The sequence below is a fragment of the Triticum urartu genome, chromosome 1A (genome assembly GCF_056163025.1).
Source record: "Triticum urartu cultivar PI428250 chromosome 1A, HENAU_Tu73, whole genome shotgun sequence".
Taxonomy (NCBI): domain Eukaryota; kingdom Viridiplantae; phylum Streptophyta; class Magnoliopsida; order Poales; family Poaceae; genus Triticum; species Triticum urartu.
In genome coordinates this window covers 459582908-459601904 of record NC_141873.1, presented here as the reverse complement: position 1 = coordinate 459601904, position 18997 = coordinate 459582908, and positions in this window count along the sequence as shown.

Genomic DNA, 18997 nt, shown 5'->3' with positions numbered 1-18997 from the left:
CTACATACTCCGCCTCGGTGGACGAGAGAGACACACAACTTTGCTTTTTGGAAGACCAACTTACCAAAGAGCAACCAAGGAATTGGCACCCTCCGGAAGTGGACTTCCTATCCACTTTGTCTCCCGCCCAATCGGAATCCGAGTACCCTACAAGCTTGAAGTTTGATCCTCTTGGGTACCATAAGCCAAAGTTTGGGGTATCAGCCAAATATTGAAAGATTCGTTTGACCACCACATAGTGACTTTCCTTAGGTGCGGCTTGAACCCGTGCACAAATTCCCACACTCAACATGATATCCGGTCTAGATGCACAAAGGTAAAGCAAAGATCCAATCATGGAGCGATATACCTTTTGATCCACCACTTTACCATTGAGATCTATGTCAAGTTGGCACTTGGTGGGCATTGGAGTGGAAGCCGGCTTGACGTCACTTAGCTTGAATCTCCTGAGCATGTCTTGAGTGTATTTGGATTGGTTGATGAAGGTTCCTTCTCTTCTTTGCTTCACTTCGAACCCTAGAAAGAACTTCAACTCTCCCATGGAAGACATCTCGAACTTTGAGGTCATGTGAGCGGCAAATACCTCATTGAAAGCTTTGTTAGGGGAACCAAAGATGATATCATCAACATATAATTGGCACACAAACAACCCCCTTTGACCTTCTTAGTAAAAAGAGTGGGGTCGATTAGCCCAACTTCAAAACCACGGTCTTGTAACAACTCGGTAAGGTGGACATACCACACACGTGGGGCTTGTTTAAGGCCATAGAGTGCCTTATCGAGTTGATACACATGATCAGGAAAGTAGGGATCCTCGAACCCGGGGGGTTGCTTGACATAAACCAATTCATTAATGGGACCATTAATAAAAGCACTCTTCACATCCATTTGTTGTAACTTAAAGTTATGATGAGAAGCATAAGCAATCAACATGTGAATAGATTCAAGACGAGCAACGGGAGCAAAGGTGTAGGATCTAGAAGTAGATGTGTCTAGAGGGGGGTGATTAGACACTTCGTGCTAAAGTTGCAATTTTTAAGCCTTTTCGGTTTAAGTGGAGTTTAGGCACAATTTCAGCACACACAATACATATCAAGCAAGCAAGCAAAGAGTATATGAGCAGCGGAATGTAAAGCATGCAACTTGCAAGAATGTAAAGGGAAGGGTTTGGAGATTTCAAATGCAATTGGAGACACGGATGTTTTTCCCGTGGTTCGGATAGGTGGTGCTATCCTACATCCACGTTGATGGAGACTTCAACCCACGAAGGGTAACGGTTGCGCGAGTCCACATAGGGCTCAACCCAAGGGTAACGGTTGCGCGAGTCCATGAAGGGCTCCACCCACGAAGGGTCCACGGAGAAGCAACCACCCACAAAGGGTCCATGAAGAAGCAACCTTGTCTATCCCACCATGGCCAATGCCCACGAAGGACTTGCCTCACTAGCGGTAGATCTTCATGAAGTAGGCGATCTCCTTGCCCTTACAAACTCCTTGGTTCAACTCCACAATCTTGTCGGAGGCTCCCAAGTGACACCTAGCCAATCTAGGAGACACCACTCTCCAAGAAGTAACAAATGGTGTGTAGGTAATGAACTCCTTGCTCTTGTGCTTCAAATGATAGTCTCCCCAACACTCAACTCTCTCTCATAGGATTTGGATTTGGTGGAAAGAAGATTTGAGTGGAAAGCAACTTGGGAAGGCTAGAGATCAAGATTCATATGGTAAGAATGGAATGTCTTGGTCTCAACACATGAGTAGGTAGTTTTCTCTCAGAACATATGAGTAGGAATGGTGTGTGTGTTCTGATGGCTCTCTCACCGAATGAGAAGGAGGTGGAGGGGTATATATAGCCTCCACTCAAAATCCAACCGTTACACACAATTTACCAATCTCGGTGGGACCGAATCAGAAAACTCGGTCGGACCGAAATGGTAAACCTAGTGACCGTTAGGAATTTCGGTGGGACTGACATGCAACTCGGTAGGACCGATTCGGTTAGGGTTTGGGCATAACGTAATCTCGGTGAGACCGATTACACAAACTCGGTGAGACCGAGTTTGGTAATTAGCTAACCAGAGAGTTGGTCAGGCAAACTCGGTGGGACCGATTTGCTCTTTCGGTGAGACCGAGTGGAACTCGGTGAGACCGAAAAGTTACAAAGGGGAAACACCGAGTTTACATTGCAATCTTGGTGGGACCGATTGCATATCTCGGTGGGACCGAGAATATTACAATGGGTAACAGAGAGTTTGCAATCCCATCTCGGTGAGACCGAGATCCTTATCGGTAGAACCGAATTGCTAGGGTTTGGCAGTGGCTTATGACAAGTGAAACTCGGTGGCGCCGGATAGGAAAAATCGGTAGGACCGAGTTTGGCTTAGAGTTTAGGTCATATGTGGATGTGGGAAAGTAGTTGAGGATTTTGGAGCATATCATTAAGCACATGAAGCAAGAGGCTCATTAAGCAACACCTCATCCCTCCTTGATAGTATTGGCTTTTCCTATGGACTCAATGTGATCTTGGATCACTAAAATATAAAATGAAGAGTCTTGAGCTTTTGAGCTTGAGCCAATCCTTTGTCCTTAGCATTTTGAGGGTTCCACTTTCACATCCATGCCATGCCATTGTTGAACTTATCTGAAACATGCTAGATAGAAGTGTTAGTCCAACAAGAGATATGTTGTCATCAATTATCAAAACCACCTAGGGAGCACTTGTACTTTCAATCTCCCCCTTTTTGGTAATTGATGGCAACATACATCAAAGCTTTTAGATAAAGATATAAAGAACAACAAGTAAAGCTTTGGAAGAACATGTAGCAAGCATAGGCTCCCCCTACATGTATGCACTCATGTAGATATGAAATATAGAGGCATGAGAGAGCATAAACATGACAGAGTAGGCAATGTGTTACATGTATCTTGGCCATATGCATCAGAGAAAAAGATTATTAAGGAAAATACCTTCATGCTCATGAGTCCTTCTTGCAAACAGTATGTACATAAGCAAGAACTCCTCATACTCATGATCTTGATGCATATACTTACCTTGTGGTCTCGAGTTGGCTTAGGATGGAATGGACCTGCAAACAAGGTTAGATAACACAGGTACATCCACTAGCCAGAGCAAACAAAAGAAACCACAAGAATGCCAAGACTGGGATGACATGTAGAGAGTGATAACATTGGATTCAACATGTCCCCAAGAATAAAGATATGCAATGAATTTGGCTGATTTCTTTTCCCTTAGGTGTCTTGCTCCCCCTGAATCTTACATGGGATATTGGGAGAAGATAGGAAACAGAAAAATCAGAGCTGAATAGAAATTAATTCAAATGAGTTCATATGAACATGTCTTTCCCCCAAAAAGACATGTGGCAACATCTCCCTGGAAATCTCTCTCTCCCCCTTAGCAACATCTGGGATCCTTGAGACTTTCTCTCCCCCTTAATACTTTCTCTCCCTTGATGTAATCTCTCTCTCCTACAAGCTTTGATGTGATCTCTCTCTCCCCCTTTGACATCAATTTCCAAGAAGGTTTTTCCTGGAATCCGTCGAATAGGTTTGGTCCTTGAGATTCAGCACAAAGCAGAGGATAAAATTGTGATGCTTGTGGAGGACAAGATTCATTTAGTGGAGCTGGAACAGAAGAAATGTAGAATAAGTGGCAAATTGGTTTTCTGATTGCAAAGTCGGTGGCACCGAGTGGCATATTTCGGTGGTACCGAAAATATTCGGTTGGACCGAAATTTGCAAGTCGGTGATACCGAGTTTACACATAGAAACACACTTGTCACCTCAGCTCACTAGACAAGTAAGATCTCACAAAGATTTGAAATCAATTACCTGAAGGATTTGCAAGGAATTAAATGCAGAAAAAACACAAAGAGAAAAGAGAAGAAACTGAAAGATCTAGATGAAGGTTTTTTTTGTTAAAGAAAAGAAACTAAACAGGCATGAGACAAATGCAATAACACAGAAAAGAACACAAGAGAACTTCATCTAGAGTTGGGCGGTGACATAGTCACCTATGTTAGAGTATATTGACTTAGGAGTCAAGTGAGAACACTTGATCATAGGTCATACTCATCGTTTAAGCTCAAAATGGGGTTACCATTTTTCGTTTAAGCATCTTGATGTATTCACATCTTGTTGAGTTGCTTTGACTCATGTCTTGGAGTAAAGCTTCTCTAAGATGGAATAACATACCTTGGGTGGTGGTGTGGTTCTTGCTCATGTAGTTGAACTTGTGTGGGTGCTCAAGGTTGATGTAGCTCATCAAGAGTTGGGAGCACCACTTGGAGTTTGAGTTCATCTACCTACATGGGTTAGTTCTTGCAAGGAAGAGCACTTGTGTATCCAAAAAAAATGACAATCATGAAGCTCAACATAGAATTTGTCAAAGGATATGTTTGAATGGTTTTGTGCTTCCTTGTCTTCAACCACCATTGTGTAGAGTCTTGGTGATATAGAGGTTGCTCAAGATGTGAGTGAGTCGCAATCTCATGGAATTAGATTCAACCAAGCACCTACATGGGTTAGACAACATGCAAGGTACAAATATATCCAAGACATAAGATAGTTATCATAAGAGATATATCATGGATTAGTCATAAGCTCATGTCTTGCATGTATCCAATGGAGTTTCTACTCCAAATTCGAAGCATCAATGATGTTCAATTCTCCTCTCAACCTGCAAAACACTTTCTCATCAAGCGGTTTAGTGAATATATCCGCTAATTGTTTATCGGTGCGAACATGCTTAAGATTGATGTCACCCTTAGCAACATGATCTCGAATGAAATGATGACGAACTTCAATATGCTTAGTTCGAGAATGTTGTACAGGATTATGACCAATTTTGATAGCACTTTCATTGTCACAAAGCAGTGGAACATGTTTCACATAAATCCCATAATCTTTAAGAGTTTGGGTCATCCAAAGTAATTGAGCACAACATGAACCAGCGGCAATGTATTCCGCTTCGGCGGTGGATAAGGATACCGAGTTTTGTTTCTTGGAAGACCAAGACACAAGAGATCTACCAAGAAATTGACAAGTACCCGAAGTGGACTTTCTATCAACCTTGTCTCCGGCATAATCTGAGTCGGAATAGCCAACAAGATCAAAAGAAGACCTCTTAGGATACCAAATGCCAAAGTTTGGTGTATGGATTAAATATCTCACTATCCTTTTCACAGCCTTAAGATGACAATCTTTAGGAGCAGCTTGATATCGTGCACACATGCATACACTTAGCATAATATCGGGACGTGAGGCACATAGGTATAACAATGAACCAATCATAGAGCGATAAACCTTTTGATCAACTGGTTCACCATCTTTGGTTAAATCATTATGTCCACTAGTAGGCATGGGTGTAGACATACCTTCTCATTCTTGCATATTGAACTTCTTGAATAAGTCCTTGGTGTACTTTGTTTGAGAGACAAATGTACCTTCCTTAGTTTGCTTGATTTGCAATCCAAGAAAGAATTTGAGTTCACTCATCATAGACATCTCAAACGTCTCTGACATTAGCTTTCCAAACTTTTCACTAAAGAGAGGGTTAGTTGAACCAAATATGATGTCATCAACATAAATTTGGCATACAAAAAGTTCTCCATTAACCTTTTTAGTGAAAAGAGTAGAGTCAATTTTACCAATTTCAAAACCACTTGTAGTAAGGAACTTGGTCAAGCATTTATACCATGCTCTAGGAGCTTGTTTAAGACCATAAAGAGCTTTGTGAAGTTTGTAAACATGATTTGGTTTCTTAGGATTGACAAAGCCAGGAGGCTGTTTGACATAAACTTCCTCCTCTATTTCTCCATTTAGAAAAGCACTTTTAATGTCCATTTGGTACAAGGTGATATTATGGTGATTAGCATAGGCAAGTAAGATGCGAATGGACTCAAGTCTAGCAACGGGAGCATATGTCTCACCATAGTCCATACCTTCGACTTGTGTGTATCCTTGGGCGACGAGACGTGCTTTGTTGTGGACCACTTGTCCATCTTCATCTTGCTTGTTGCGAAACACCCATTTGGTACCAATGATGTTGTGGTTGTTGTCGGGCTTCTCAACCAATGTCCAAACTTGGTTTCTCTCAAAATTATGTAGCTCTTCATGCATAGCGTTTATCCAATCCGGATCTTCCAATGCTTCTTCAACCTTCATTGGTTCAATGCTCGAGATGAATGAATAGTTTTCACAAAAGTTAGCTAAACGAGTTTTTGAGCGAGTGATTCTCCCGGTTTGTATATCATTGAGAATTTGCTCGACGGGATGATCTTTGGCAATTCTTTCTCGAACTCGCGAGAGCTTTTGCTTGGGTCTTTGTTGAGAATCTTCTTCATCTTGTTCTTCTTCTTGGCCTTCTTCATTGTTGACGTCGTCGTTCTCTTGTCGTGGTGGAGAAGGAGGTTGTTGATGTTCATCTTGACGTACTTCCTCGTTTTCTTCATCTTGGTGTGGCCCACTTGTGGATGCTTCCGTGTCGATCCTTGGTTCACCTTGTTGTGAAGTAGAAGCTTCCACTTGGACGGATGAAGTACTCTACTTCACCTCCGTTGGACAAATTTTGCCAATGGACAAATCTTGAATTGCTTCTGAAGGGTCTTTGTCTCCTACATCAATTGGCAATTGCTCTACTTGCGAGCCATTAGATTCATCAAACTTCACATCTACCGTCTCTTCAACCTTTCGGGTGAAATTGTTGTAGACACGGTAAGTGTGAGAGTTTGAGCCATAACCAAGTAGAAAACCTTCATGAGATTTGGGAGCAAACTTTGAACGACGATGCTTATCAAGAATGTAGCACTTTGAGCCGAATACTCGAAAGTATCCAACTTGAGGCTTGTTACCGGTGAGGAGCTCGTATGCCGTCTTGCCGAGTAGCTTGTGAAGATATAAGCGATTTGTTGCGTGACAAGCTGTCTCAACCGCTTCTGCCCAAAAGTGCTTTGGCGTCTTGTATTCATCAAGCATTGTCCTTGCCATTTCGATGAGCGTCCGGTTCTTCCTCTCAACAACTCCATTTTGTTGAGGTGTGTATGTAGCCGAGAACTCGTGTGAAATCCCTTCTTCGTCAAGAAAGGTGTCCACATTTGCGTTCTTGAACTCCGTTCCGTTGTCACTCCAAACCTTCTTGATCTTCACATCAAACTGATTTTGGGCTTTCCTAGCGAAGTTTCTGAAGATCTTCTGGACCTGCGATTTGTCATTGAGGAAAAACACCCACGTAAATCTTGAAAAATCATCAACTATAACTAGACCAAAGGAATTTCCACCGAGACTCTTGTAGGCATTGGGACCAAACAGATCCATGTGAAGCAGCTCAAGTGGCCTCCTTGTGGTCATGATGTTCTTCACTGGATGTCTTCCTCCAACCTGTTTACCTGCTTGACAAGCACTGCAAAGTCTATCTTTATCAAATATGACATCATTAATTCCAAGGACATGATTTCCTTTAATAAGTTTGTCAAGATTTCTCATGCCAACATGACCTAGTCGTCTATGCCACAACCAACCTTTTGAGGATTTAGCAACAAAGCAAGTTTTAGGTTGTGCCTTTTTAGAGAAATCGACAATGTAAAGATCACCTCTACGCATACCAGTAAAGACCATTTTATGATTGTCCCGACGAAATACTTGGCAATCTACCTCAGTAAACAGGACATTCAAACCAAAATCAGCAAGTCTAGATACTGAAAGTAAGTTGTAGCCAAGAGATTCAACGAGCATGACATTTTGAATGGAACTATCATGTGAGATGGCCACCTTACCAAGGCCAACCACTTTACCCTTTGAATTATCACCAAAGGTGACATATTTTCGAGGGCCGTTGTTTTCAGCAAGCTCACGAAACATCTCTTCATCTCCGGTCATATGATCAGTACATCCACTATTAAGAACCCATTCCTTTCCTCCTGATTCATATCCTCGAAGATTTGCCATAAGACCAAAATGTCTCATTGCATCGTCGAGATCGAGGTCACTATCATCATAATATTCCTGTTCACCATGATCTTGTGATTCATCATTTCCTAGAGAGGGTAATTTATCAGACAAATGATCATCAAAGTGGTCACTTTTATGAATTCGTATGGCTTTGAGTATGATATCATTAATGATTTCAACATCCCCTTTAGCATGCTTAAGATTGGCAAGTTCAAGAAGACATTTACCAAAACTAGGATCACTAGAGTTCATCTTACTCAAGGCAATGGATTTATGGAGAATTTCATCCAAAGTTTTCAAGGAATGATTGGGAAATCGTTCCTCAAGAAATTTCCATATAGTATAGGCACAATCTTGAGTAGGCAAACTAGCAATCAGATTTTTGGGCAATCCTCTAATGATGAGCTCAACAGTTCTAAGATTGCGAATCATGTCAATATCTTCATCTAGGGTAGGATGCAAGGGATCAATATGCGTTGCACAAGGGCTAGCAATATACTTGTTCAAATGATATTGATTAAAGATTACAAGCATTTCATTTTTCCACTCATGAAAATACTTTCCATCAAGAATAGGCACTCTATGTCTAAGACTCCCTAGAGTAGACACATCCATCTTCCTCCAATGGTGATTAAACCAAGGCAATGGAGACCAAAGCTCTGATACCACTTGTAGGATCTAGAAGTAGATGTGTCTAGAGGGGGGTGATTAGACACTTCGTGCTAAAGTTGCAATTTTTAAGCCTTTTCGGTTTAAGTGGAGTTTAGGCACAATTTCAGCACACACAATACATATCAAGCAAGCAAGCAAAGAGTATATGAGCAGCGGAATGTAAAGCATGCAACTTGCAAGAATGTAAAGGGAAGGGTTTGGAGATTTCAAACGCAATTGGAGACACGAATGTTTTTCCCGTGGTTCGGATAGGTGGTGCTATCCTACATCCACGTTGATGGAGACTTCAACCCACGAAGGGTAACGGTTGCGCAAGTCCACACAGGGCTCCACCCAAGGGTAACGGTTGCACGAGTCCACGAAGGGCTCCACCCACGAAGGGTCCACGGAGAAGCAACCACCCACAAAGGGTCCACGAAGAAGCAACCTTGTCTATCCCACCATGGCCAACGCCCACGAAGGACTTGCCTCACTAGCGGTAGATCTTCACGAAGTAGGCGATCTCCTTGCCCTTACAAACTCCTTGGTTCAACTCCACAATCTTGTCGGAGGCTCCCAAGTGACACCTAGCCAATCTAGGAGACACCACTCTCCAAGAAGTAACAAATGGTGTGTAGGTAATGAACTCCTTGCTCTTGTGCTTCAAATGATAGTCTCCCCAACACTCAACTCTCTCTCATAGGATTTGGATTTGGTGGAAAGAAGATTTGAGTGGAAAGCAACTTGGGAAGGCTAGAGATCAAGATTCATATGGTAAGAATGGAATGTCTTGGTCTCAACACATGAGTAGGTAGTTTTCTCTCAGAACATATGAGTAGGAATGGTGTGTGTGTTCTGATGGCTCTCTCACCGAATGAGAAGGAGGTGGAGGGGTATATATAGCCTCCACTCAAAATCCAACCGTTACACACAATTTACCAATCTCGGTGGGACCGAATCAGAAAACTCGGTCGGACCGAAATGGTAAACCTAGTGACCGTTAGGAATTTCGGTGGGACTGACATGCAACTCGGTAGGACCGATTCGGTTAGGGTTTGGGCATAACGTAATCTCGGTGAGACCGATTACACAAACTCGGTGAGACCGAGTTTGGTAATTAGCTAACCAGAGAGTTGGTCAGGCAAACTCGGTGGGACCGATTTGCTCTTTCGGTGAGACCGAGTGGAACTCGGTGAGACCGAAAAGTTACAAAGGGGAAACACCGAGTTTACATTGCAATCTCGGTGGGACCGATTGCATATCTCGGTGGGACCGAGAATATTACAATGGGTAACAGAGAGTTTGCAATCCCATCTCGGTGAGACCGAGATCCTTATCGGTAGAACCGAATTGCTAGGGTTTGGCAGTGGCTTATGACAAGTGAAACTCGGTGGCGCCGGATAGGAAAAATCGGTAGGACCGAGTTTGGCTTAGAGTTTAGGTCATATGTGGATGTGGGAAAGTAGTTGAGGATTTTGGAGCATATCATTAAGCACATGAAGCAAGAGGCTCATTAAGCAACACCTCATCCCTCCTTGATAGTATTGGCTTTTCCTATGGACTCAATGTGATCTTGGATCACTAAAATATAAAATGAAGAGTCTTGAGCTTTTGAGCTTGAGCCAATCCTTTGTCCTTAGCATTTTGAGGGTTCCACTTTCACATCCATGCCATGCCATTGTTGAACTTATCTGAAACATGCTAGATAGAAGTGTTAGTCCAATAAGAGATATGTTGTCATCAATTATCAAAACCACCTAGGGAGCACTTGTGCTTTCAAAAGGTTTCACCGTAGTCGATACCCTCGACTTGGGAGTAGCCTTGTGCTACCAAACGAGCCTTGTTGTGAATGATAATCCCATGGGCATCTTGCTTGTTCTTAAATATCCACTTGGTTCCAATGACATTGTGATTCCCCGTCGGTCTTGGCACCAATATCCACACTTTGTTGCGCTTGAAGTTGTTGAGTTCTTCATGAAGGCATTGAGCCAATCCGGATCTTCTAGCGCCTCATAGACCTTGTGGGGTTCCACACAAGAGACAAACACGTGATGCTCACAATAATTTGCTAATTGTCTACGAGTGCTTACCCCCTTTATTAAGCTTCCAAGCACATTCGTCATGAGATGATCCTTGGTGGATAGCTTGGAAGCAACCTTGGCGGCATGACGCTCTAGTTCCTCCTCGGGGGTGAGACGAGGAGTGGTCATTTGATCATCTTGAGCGTTGTCTTGGGCTTGTTCTTGATCTTGAACTTGCTCGGAGGAGAGAACTTGACCTTGGGCATCACTTGATGTGTCAACACCGTCTTGAGCATGATCTTGCCCTTGGTCATGTTCTTGAGGATGAGGGCCTTCATGTTGTTCTTCGGAAGCGTGTGGGCCTTGGGTTGGTGATGGATCCATTTGAGTAGAGCTTTGTCCTTCTCCTTCGGCCACAAGGGGTTCCTCAATGGGTAGGATAAAGCCAACACCCATTCTTCTTATGGCTTGGGGAGGAATTTCATCACCTACATCACAAGTGCCACTTTGCTCCACTTGGGAGCCGTTATTCTCATCGAACTCCACGTTACTCGTCTCCTCAATAAGTCTCGTGGATTTATTGAGGACACGGTAAGCATGAGAGTTTGTAGCATAACCAACAAATATGCCCTAATAAGCTCTAGCCTCAAACTTAGACAACTGAACACCTTTCTTGAGAATGAAACACTTACACCCGAATACCCGGAAGTACTTGAGGTTGGGCTTGTTACCGGTGAGTATCTCATATGGAGTCTTGTTCAAGCCCTTGCGAAGGTAGAGCCGATTGGATGCATGACACGCGGTGTTGATGGCTTCGGCCCAAAAGTTGTACGGAGACTTGAACTCCGCCATCATGGTCCTTGCCGCATCCATCAACGTCCGGTTCTTCCTCTCCGCAACACCGTTTTTTTGAGGGGTGTAAGGTGCGAAATATTGATGCTTGATCCCCTCATCACTAAGAAACTCATCCAAGGTGTAGTTCTTGAACTCGGTGCCGTTGTCACTTCTTATTGTCAAGATCTTGGCATTGTGTTGACGTTGTGCTTCATTTGCAAAGTCAATGACGGTTTGTTGGGTCTCGCTCTTCCTCTTGAAGAAATACACCCACGTGTATCTTGAGTAGTCATCCACAATCACCAAGCAATACTTCCTACCTCCAAGACTATCGAAGGATGGAGGCCCAAAGAGATCCATGTGAAGGAGCTCCAAAGGCCTCTTTGAGTAAATGATAGTCGTGGGAGGGTGAGCCTTCTCATGTAGCTTTCCTTCGATACAAGCACTGCAAGCACGATCTTTAGCAAAACTAAAATTCGTTAGTCCACGGACATGGTCCCCCTTGAGGAGACTTTGCAAAGATCTCATATTGACATGGGCTAAACGGCGATGCCAAAGCCATCCCACATCAACTTTAGCCATTAGGCATGTCGCGGCCTTAGTGGGTCGCTCCGAAAAGTTAATCACATATAGACCGTTCTCGACATGCCCAACAAAGGCTACTTTAAGAGTCTTGCTCCACAAGAGGGCCACGGTATCAATATCAAAGAAAGTGGCAAAGCCCATGATTGCAAGTTGACGAACGGAAAGTAAATTGTATGCAAGGGACTCAACAAGCATGACCTTCTCGATCGTGAGATCATGAGAGATGACCACCTTGCCAAGTCCCAATACCTTGGAGGATGAGGCGTCACCCCACTCGACATTGGTGGGCATAGATGGAATCTTGTGCACGTCCACCACCAAGTCCTTGATTCCGGTCATATGATTTGTAGCTCCGCTATCGAGCAACCATGATCCCCCATCGGAAGCAAACACCTACAAGAGATTAATGCTTGGTTTTAGGTACCCATTTTGTAATGGGTCCTTTGATGTTAGTAACAAGGGTCTTTGGAACCCAAATAGACCATTCAATATATTCATGAAGAGAACCAACGAATTTGGCATAGACATGCCCATCACTAGCACGGCATAACACATAAGAAGGATTAAAGTCGCCGGCTTTGATGCGAGGAGTGACATCGCCCCTTTTGACAATGCCACCCTTCGCATTGTTCTTCTTCTTCTCCTCGGAGGAACTTTCTCCCTCCTTCACAAAGGTTTGCATGAGAGGAGAAGGTCGTTTGGTCTTGTCATTCTTCTTCTTGTTCTTGGAGTCGGGCACGTACCCAACCCCTTCCTTGGCTACAACTCCCTTTTGGTTGATCAAGAGATCGTTGAGGTTCTTCTTGCCTTGTATGCAAGTCGCAAGACCTTTCTCAAGTTGCCCCTTTAGCTTAGCGTTCTCCTCAAAGAGATGCACATGCTCACAACACGGGTTAGTAGCATTTGCATTATCAATTAACATCATACGAGGGAAAGTGGCTTTTTCCTCGGTTAGCTTTACTTGAAGTTGATCATGAGACTCTTTGAGTCTAGCATGAGCACCCTTCAATACCTTGTGAGCCTTGTCAAGTAGATCAAACTCCTCTTTGAGTCTAGCAAGATAAACCTCAAGTTCGGCCTTCTCGGAGTTTAGCACATGAGAAACAATGAGGACATGATCATAATCTTTCTTTAACTTAGCATGATCAACGTTTTGTGACTCCTCAAGAGCCAAACGAAGACCACGCTCTTCCTCAAGAGCATTGGAAAGATCTGAAATCTCATCGGCATAGTCACGACTATGCCCTTCCATCTTGGTGATGGTGTTTTCGTGAGCCTCGATCATGTCATTGGCTTCACCAAGTTGTTCCAAGAGAGCAACAAAGTGCTTCTTGGATTTTCCCTTGAGTTTGCCCATAAAGGCCTCAAACTCATTAGCCTCCACATTAGCTCCCTCAAGTTCATTAATGCTATCCGTCGGAGAAGGATGATTAATGATGGTAGTTTTGATGTTGGGGGTTACCTTGTTGGTGGCTTTAGCCATGAGGCACTTGGCGGTGATGCTCTCATTGGGTGAGTCGAAGAGAGACACCCGTGGAGTCGTCGCAATGGCAACGGAGGCCATGGCAACCGACTCATCACTTTCATCATCGTCATCATCCTCATTGTACTCTTCTTGTACCACCAATGCCTTGGGAGTAGGCTTCTTGGTGAAGTTGCTCTTGTTGGGGAACGACTTGGTCTTGTCCTTTCGGATGAGCTTGCCACCATTGTCTTCCCTCTTCTTATACGGGCACTCCGCAACAAAAAGACTCACGTTGCCACAATTGTAGCAAGTCCTTACGCGTTGCTTGATCTTTGTGCCACTTGAGTTGTTTTTGCTAAAGTTTGGCCTCGAGTTTTTCTTGCTCCAAAATTGCCTTGAAGCAAGTGCCATGTGTTCATGATACGCATACTTCGTATCTTCATGGTTGCTCTCCTCTTCTTCCTCTTCTTCTTCTTCAACGGTGAGCTTGGCCCTCAATGCAAGGTTAGGCTTCTTTGCCCTTTGAGAACGGAGCACCGCATTGTCGGCGGTCTTGTCCAAAATGTTCATGGCCAAAAACTCATCCAACACTTCGCTTGAGGTCAAAGTGTGGAAGTCCGGTCTTTGACGAATGACGGAGGTCAAAGCAAGAGAAGTAACACTAAAGAGTTTTCACAAGTAAAGGTAAGAGATAACCAAGAGTGGATCCAGTGAAGACGAGGATGTGTTACCGAAGTTCCTTCCTTTTGAGGGGAAGTACGTCTCCGTTAGAGCGGTGTGGAGGCACAATGCTCCCCAAGAAGCCACTAGGGCCACCATATTCTCCTCACGCCCTCACACAATGCGACATGCCGTGATTCCACTATTGGTGCCCTTGAAGGCGGCAACCGAACCTTTACAAACAAGGTTGGGGCAATCTCCACAACTTAATCGGAGGCTCCCAACACAACCACGAAGCTTCACCACAATGGACTATGGCTCCGTGGTGACCTCAACCGTCTAGGGTGCTCAAACACCCAAGAGTAACAAGATCCTCTAGGGATGAGTGGGGGAATCGAAAATCCCTTGGTGGAAGTGTAGATTGGGGCCTTCTCAACCACTCCCGAGCAAATCAACAAGTTTGATTGGCTAGAGAGATAAATCGGGCGAAAATTGAGCTTGGAGCATTTAATGGAGCTTGAGCATTAATGGAGCTTGGGGGGAAGAGGTAGGTCAAATGAGAAGAAGGGGACCCCCTTTTATAGTGGGGGCAACAATCCAACCGTTGCCCCACCAACCAGCCCCGCACAAGGCGGTAGTACCGCTAACGGGGGCGGTACTACCGCTGAGCCAGCGGTACTGCCGCTCCAGCGAGCGGTACTGCCGCTCAGAGAAGAGCAGCAGGGATCTGGACCCAGCGCGGTACTACCGCGGTGGTAAGGGCGGTACTACCGCTCCGAAACGGTACTACCGTCCCTACAACCGCAACTAGTGCCGCAAAACCCGACACGAGAAAAAGAGCCCTCGAGTCGAGGCGGTAGGAGCCAGATAGCCCAGCGGTAGTACAGCAGCGGGGTCACAGGCGGTACTATCGCTGCGGAGCGGTACTGCCGCTTGTGACCCTTCGGCGGTACTACCGCTGGTAGTGCGGTACTACCGCTGGGACACAGAAGAGAGAGAGAGGATCTCTCCATCGAGGCTGAGGACGAGGCGGTGGTGCCAGGCAGGCCAGCCGTAGTACTGTTGTGGAGTCACGGGCGGTACTACCGCTGCGGAGTGGTACTTCCGCTTGTGACTCCTCAACAGTACTACCGCTGGGTTGCGCGGTACTACCGCTGGAACCCAGACAGGACATAGAAGAGGGAAGAGATCTCTCCAATGAAGTGGAAGAGCTCGGAGGGTGAAAAGCTGACGTGTACGTGTCGATTCCACCCATGCAATACTCCAGTGGACCCCCCCTTGATAGTACGGTGCCCTCTACGCAACTAGTCCACCAAAAGAGAAGCGAAAGAGCTACACCGTCTTGAATGACACTCCAAAGGGAAGAAAATGTCTCGTGCCAAGGATGAATCTGTGAACTACTCAAAGCACATGATTAGTCCGCAAACATGTTGTCATCAATCACCAAAACTACCTCGAGAGATATATACCTCAACACTCTTCAACCCATACATTGTTTAATTTCCCTTCGTACTTACCGGAGGATGATTGCTATGATGATTGTAATGATCCCGTTGATTCTTTTGAAATATCCCTTTTGATGATGCTTGCTATGCTTGTGGCCAAGATGACAATATGAATTATGCTTATGGAGATGAACTTGCTATAGTTCCTTATGTTAAACATGAAATTGTTCCTATTACACCCACGCACGATAGTCCTATTATCTTTTTGAATTCTCCCGACTACACTATATCGGAGAAGTTTGCCCTTATTAAGGATTATATTGATGGGTTGTCTTTTACTACTACACATGATGATTTTGATAGATATAATATGCATGTGCTTGCTGCTCCTATTTGCAATTATTATGAGAGAGGAACTACATCTCCGCCTCTTTATGTTTCCAATATGATAAAATTGCAAGAAACTGTTTATATTATGCATCAGCCTTTACTTTGTGTGCATGAATTGTTCTTTTATGACATGCCGATGCATAGGAAGAGAGTTAGACTTTGTTGTTGTACGATATATGTTACTTTGTGCTCACTACTAAATTAAAAATCATTGTTAATTAAAATTGGCTTTGATATACCTTGGGATCCGGGTGGATCCATTACTTGAGCACTATATGCCTAGCTTAATGGCTTTAAAGAAAGCGCTGCCAGGGAGACAACCCGAAAGTTTTAGAGAGTCATTTATTTCTGTTGTGTGCTTTTATAAATTTTAAATATAAAAATAATGTGCCAAGGTTTTCCTTTAGGATGTTTACATTTGCTTGATGGTTTGTACGGTGCAGGACAGAAACTTTGTCTGTATTGCGCGATTTTACATTTTGAGCTGGAATGTCAAATGGTTCTGATTCTTTTTGCACTGTCTTCCAATACAAATTTTTTATTTTTCCTAATTTTGGTAGAATTTTTCAAGTATCATAAGTATGGTGAATGTTCAGATTATTACAGACTGTTCTGTTTGAGACAGATTCTGTTTTTGATGCATAGTTTGCTTGTTTTGATGAAACTATCGATTCATATCAGTGGATTAAGCCATGAAAAAGTTATATTACAGTAGACACAATGCAAAAATAAAATATGAATTGGTTTGCAACAGTAGTTAGATTAGTGATTTGCTTTATTATACTAACGGATCTTACCGAGTTTTCTGTTGAAGTTTTGTGTGGATGAAGTGTTCGATGATCGAGAAGGTCTCGATGTGAGAAGAAGGAAGAGAGGCAAGAGCTCAAGCTTGGGGATGCCCAAGGCACCCCAAGTAAATATTCAAGGAGACTCAAGCGTCTAAGCTTTGGGATGCCCCGGAAGGCATCCCCCCTTTCTTCAACAAGTATCGGTATGTTTTTGGATTCGTTTCGTTCATGCGATATGTGCAATCTTGGAGCGTCTTTTGCATTTAGTTTTCATTTTTATTTTATGCACCATGATGGTATGAGATAGTCCTTGGTTGATTTATAGAATGCTCTTTGCACTTCACTTATATCTTTTGACTATGGCTTTATAGAATGCTTCATGGGCTTCACTTATATTATTTGAAGTTTGGATTGCCTGTTTCTCTTTACATAGACAACCGCCATTTGTAGAATGCTCTTTTGCTTCACTTATATTTGTTAGAGTGTGGACATATCTTTTGTAGAAAGAATTAAACTCTCTTGCTTCACTTATATCTATTTAGAGAGATGACATGAATTGGTCATTCACATGGTTAGTCATAAAATCATACATGAAACTTTTAGATCACTGAATATGATGTGCTTGATTCCTTACAATAGTTTTGTGATATAAAGATGGTGATATTAGAGTCATGCTAGTGGGTGGTTGTGAATTGTAGAAATACTTGTGTTGAGGTTTGTGATTCCCGTAGCATGCATGTATGGTGAACTGTTATGTAACGAAGTTGGAGCATGAGGTATTTATTGATTGTCTTCCTTATGAGTGGCGGTTGGGGACGAGCGATGGTCTTTTCCTACCAATCTATCCCCCTTGGAGCATGCGCGTAGTACTTTGTTTCGATGACTTATAGATTTTTGCAATAAGTATGTGATTTCTTTATGACTAATGTTTAGTCCATGGATTATACGCACTCTCACCCTTCCATCATTGCTAGCCTCTCTAGTACCGCGCAACTTTCGCCGGTACCATAAACCCACCATATACCTTCCTCAAAACAGCCACCATACCTACCTATCATGGCATTTCCATAGTCATTCTGAGATATATTGCCATGAAACTTTCATCATCATCATATACATGACTTGAGCATTCATTGTCATATTGCTTTGCATGATCGTAAGATAGCTAGCATGATGTTTTCATGGCTTGTCCGTTTTTTGATGTCATTGCTACGCTAGATCATTGCACATCTCGGTACACCGCCAGAGGCATTCATATAGAGTCATATCCTTGTTCTAGATATCGAGTTGTAATATTGAGTTGTAAGTAAATAAAAGTGTGATGATCATCATTATTAGAACATTGTCCCATGTGAGGTTATCAAAATAAAAGTGGCCAAAGAAGCCCCAAAAAAAGAGAGGGGCCAAACAAGCCTACAAAAAAAAGAAAAAAAATGAGAGAAAAAGAGAGAAGGGGCAATGTTACTATCCTTTTACCACACTTGTGCTTCAAAGTAGCACCATGTTCTTCATATAGAGAGTCTCTTGAGTTATCACTTTCATATACTAGTGGGAATTTTCATTATAGAACTTGGCTTGTATATTCCAACGATGGGCTTCCTCAAATGCCCTAGGTTTTCATGAGCAAGCAGGTTGGATGCACACCCACTTAGTTTCAGTTTGAGCTTTCATATACTTATAGCTCTAGTGCATCCGTTGCATGGCAATCCCTACTCACTCACATTGATATCTATTGATGGGCATCTCCATAGCCCGTTGATACGCCTAGTTGATGTGAGACTATCTTCTCCTTTTTGTCTTCTCCACAACCACCATTCTATTCCACCTATAGTGCTATGTCCATGGCTCACGCTCATGTATTGCGTGAAAGTTGAAAAGGTTTGAGAACGTCAAAAGTATGAAACAATTGCTTGGCTTGTCATCGGGGTTGTGCATGATGTGAGTATTTTGTGTGGTGAAGATGGAGCATAGCCAGACTATATGATTTTGTAGGGATAACTTTCTTTGGCCTTGTTATTTTGAAAAGACATGATTGCTTTATTAGTAGGCTTGAAGTATTATTGTTTTTATGTCAAATGATAGACTATTGCTTTAAATCACTCGTGCCTTAATATTCATGCCATGATTAGACATATGATCAAGATTATGTTAGGTAGCATTCCACATCAAAAATTATCTTTTCTATCATTTACCT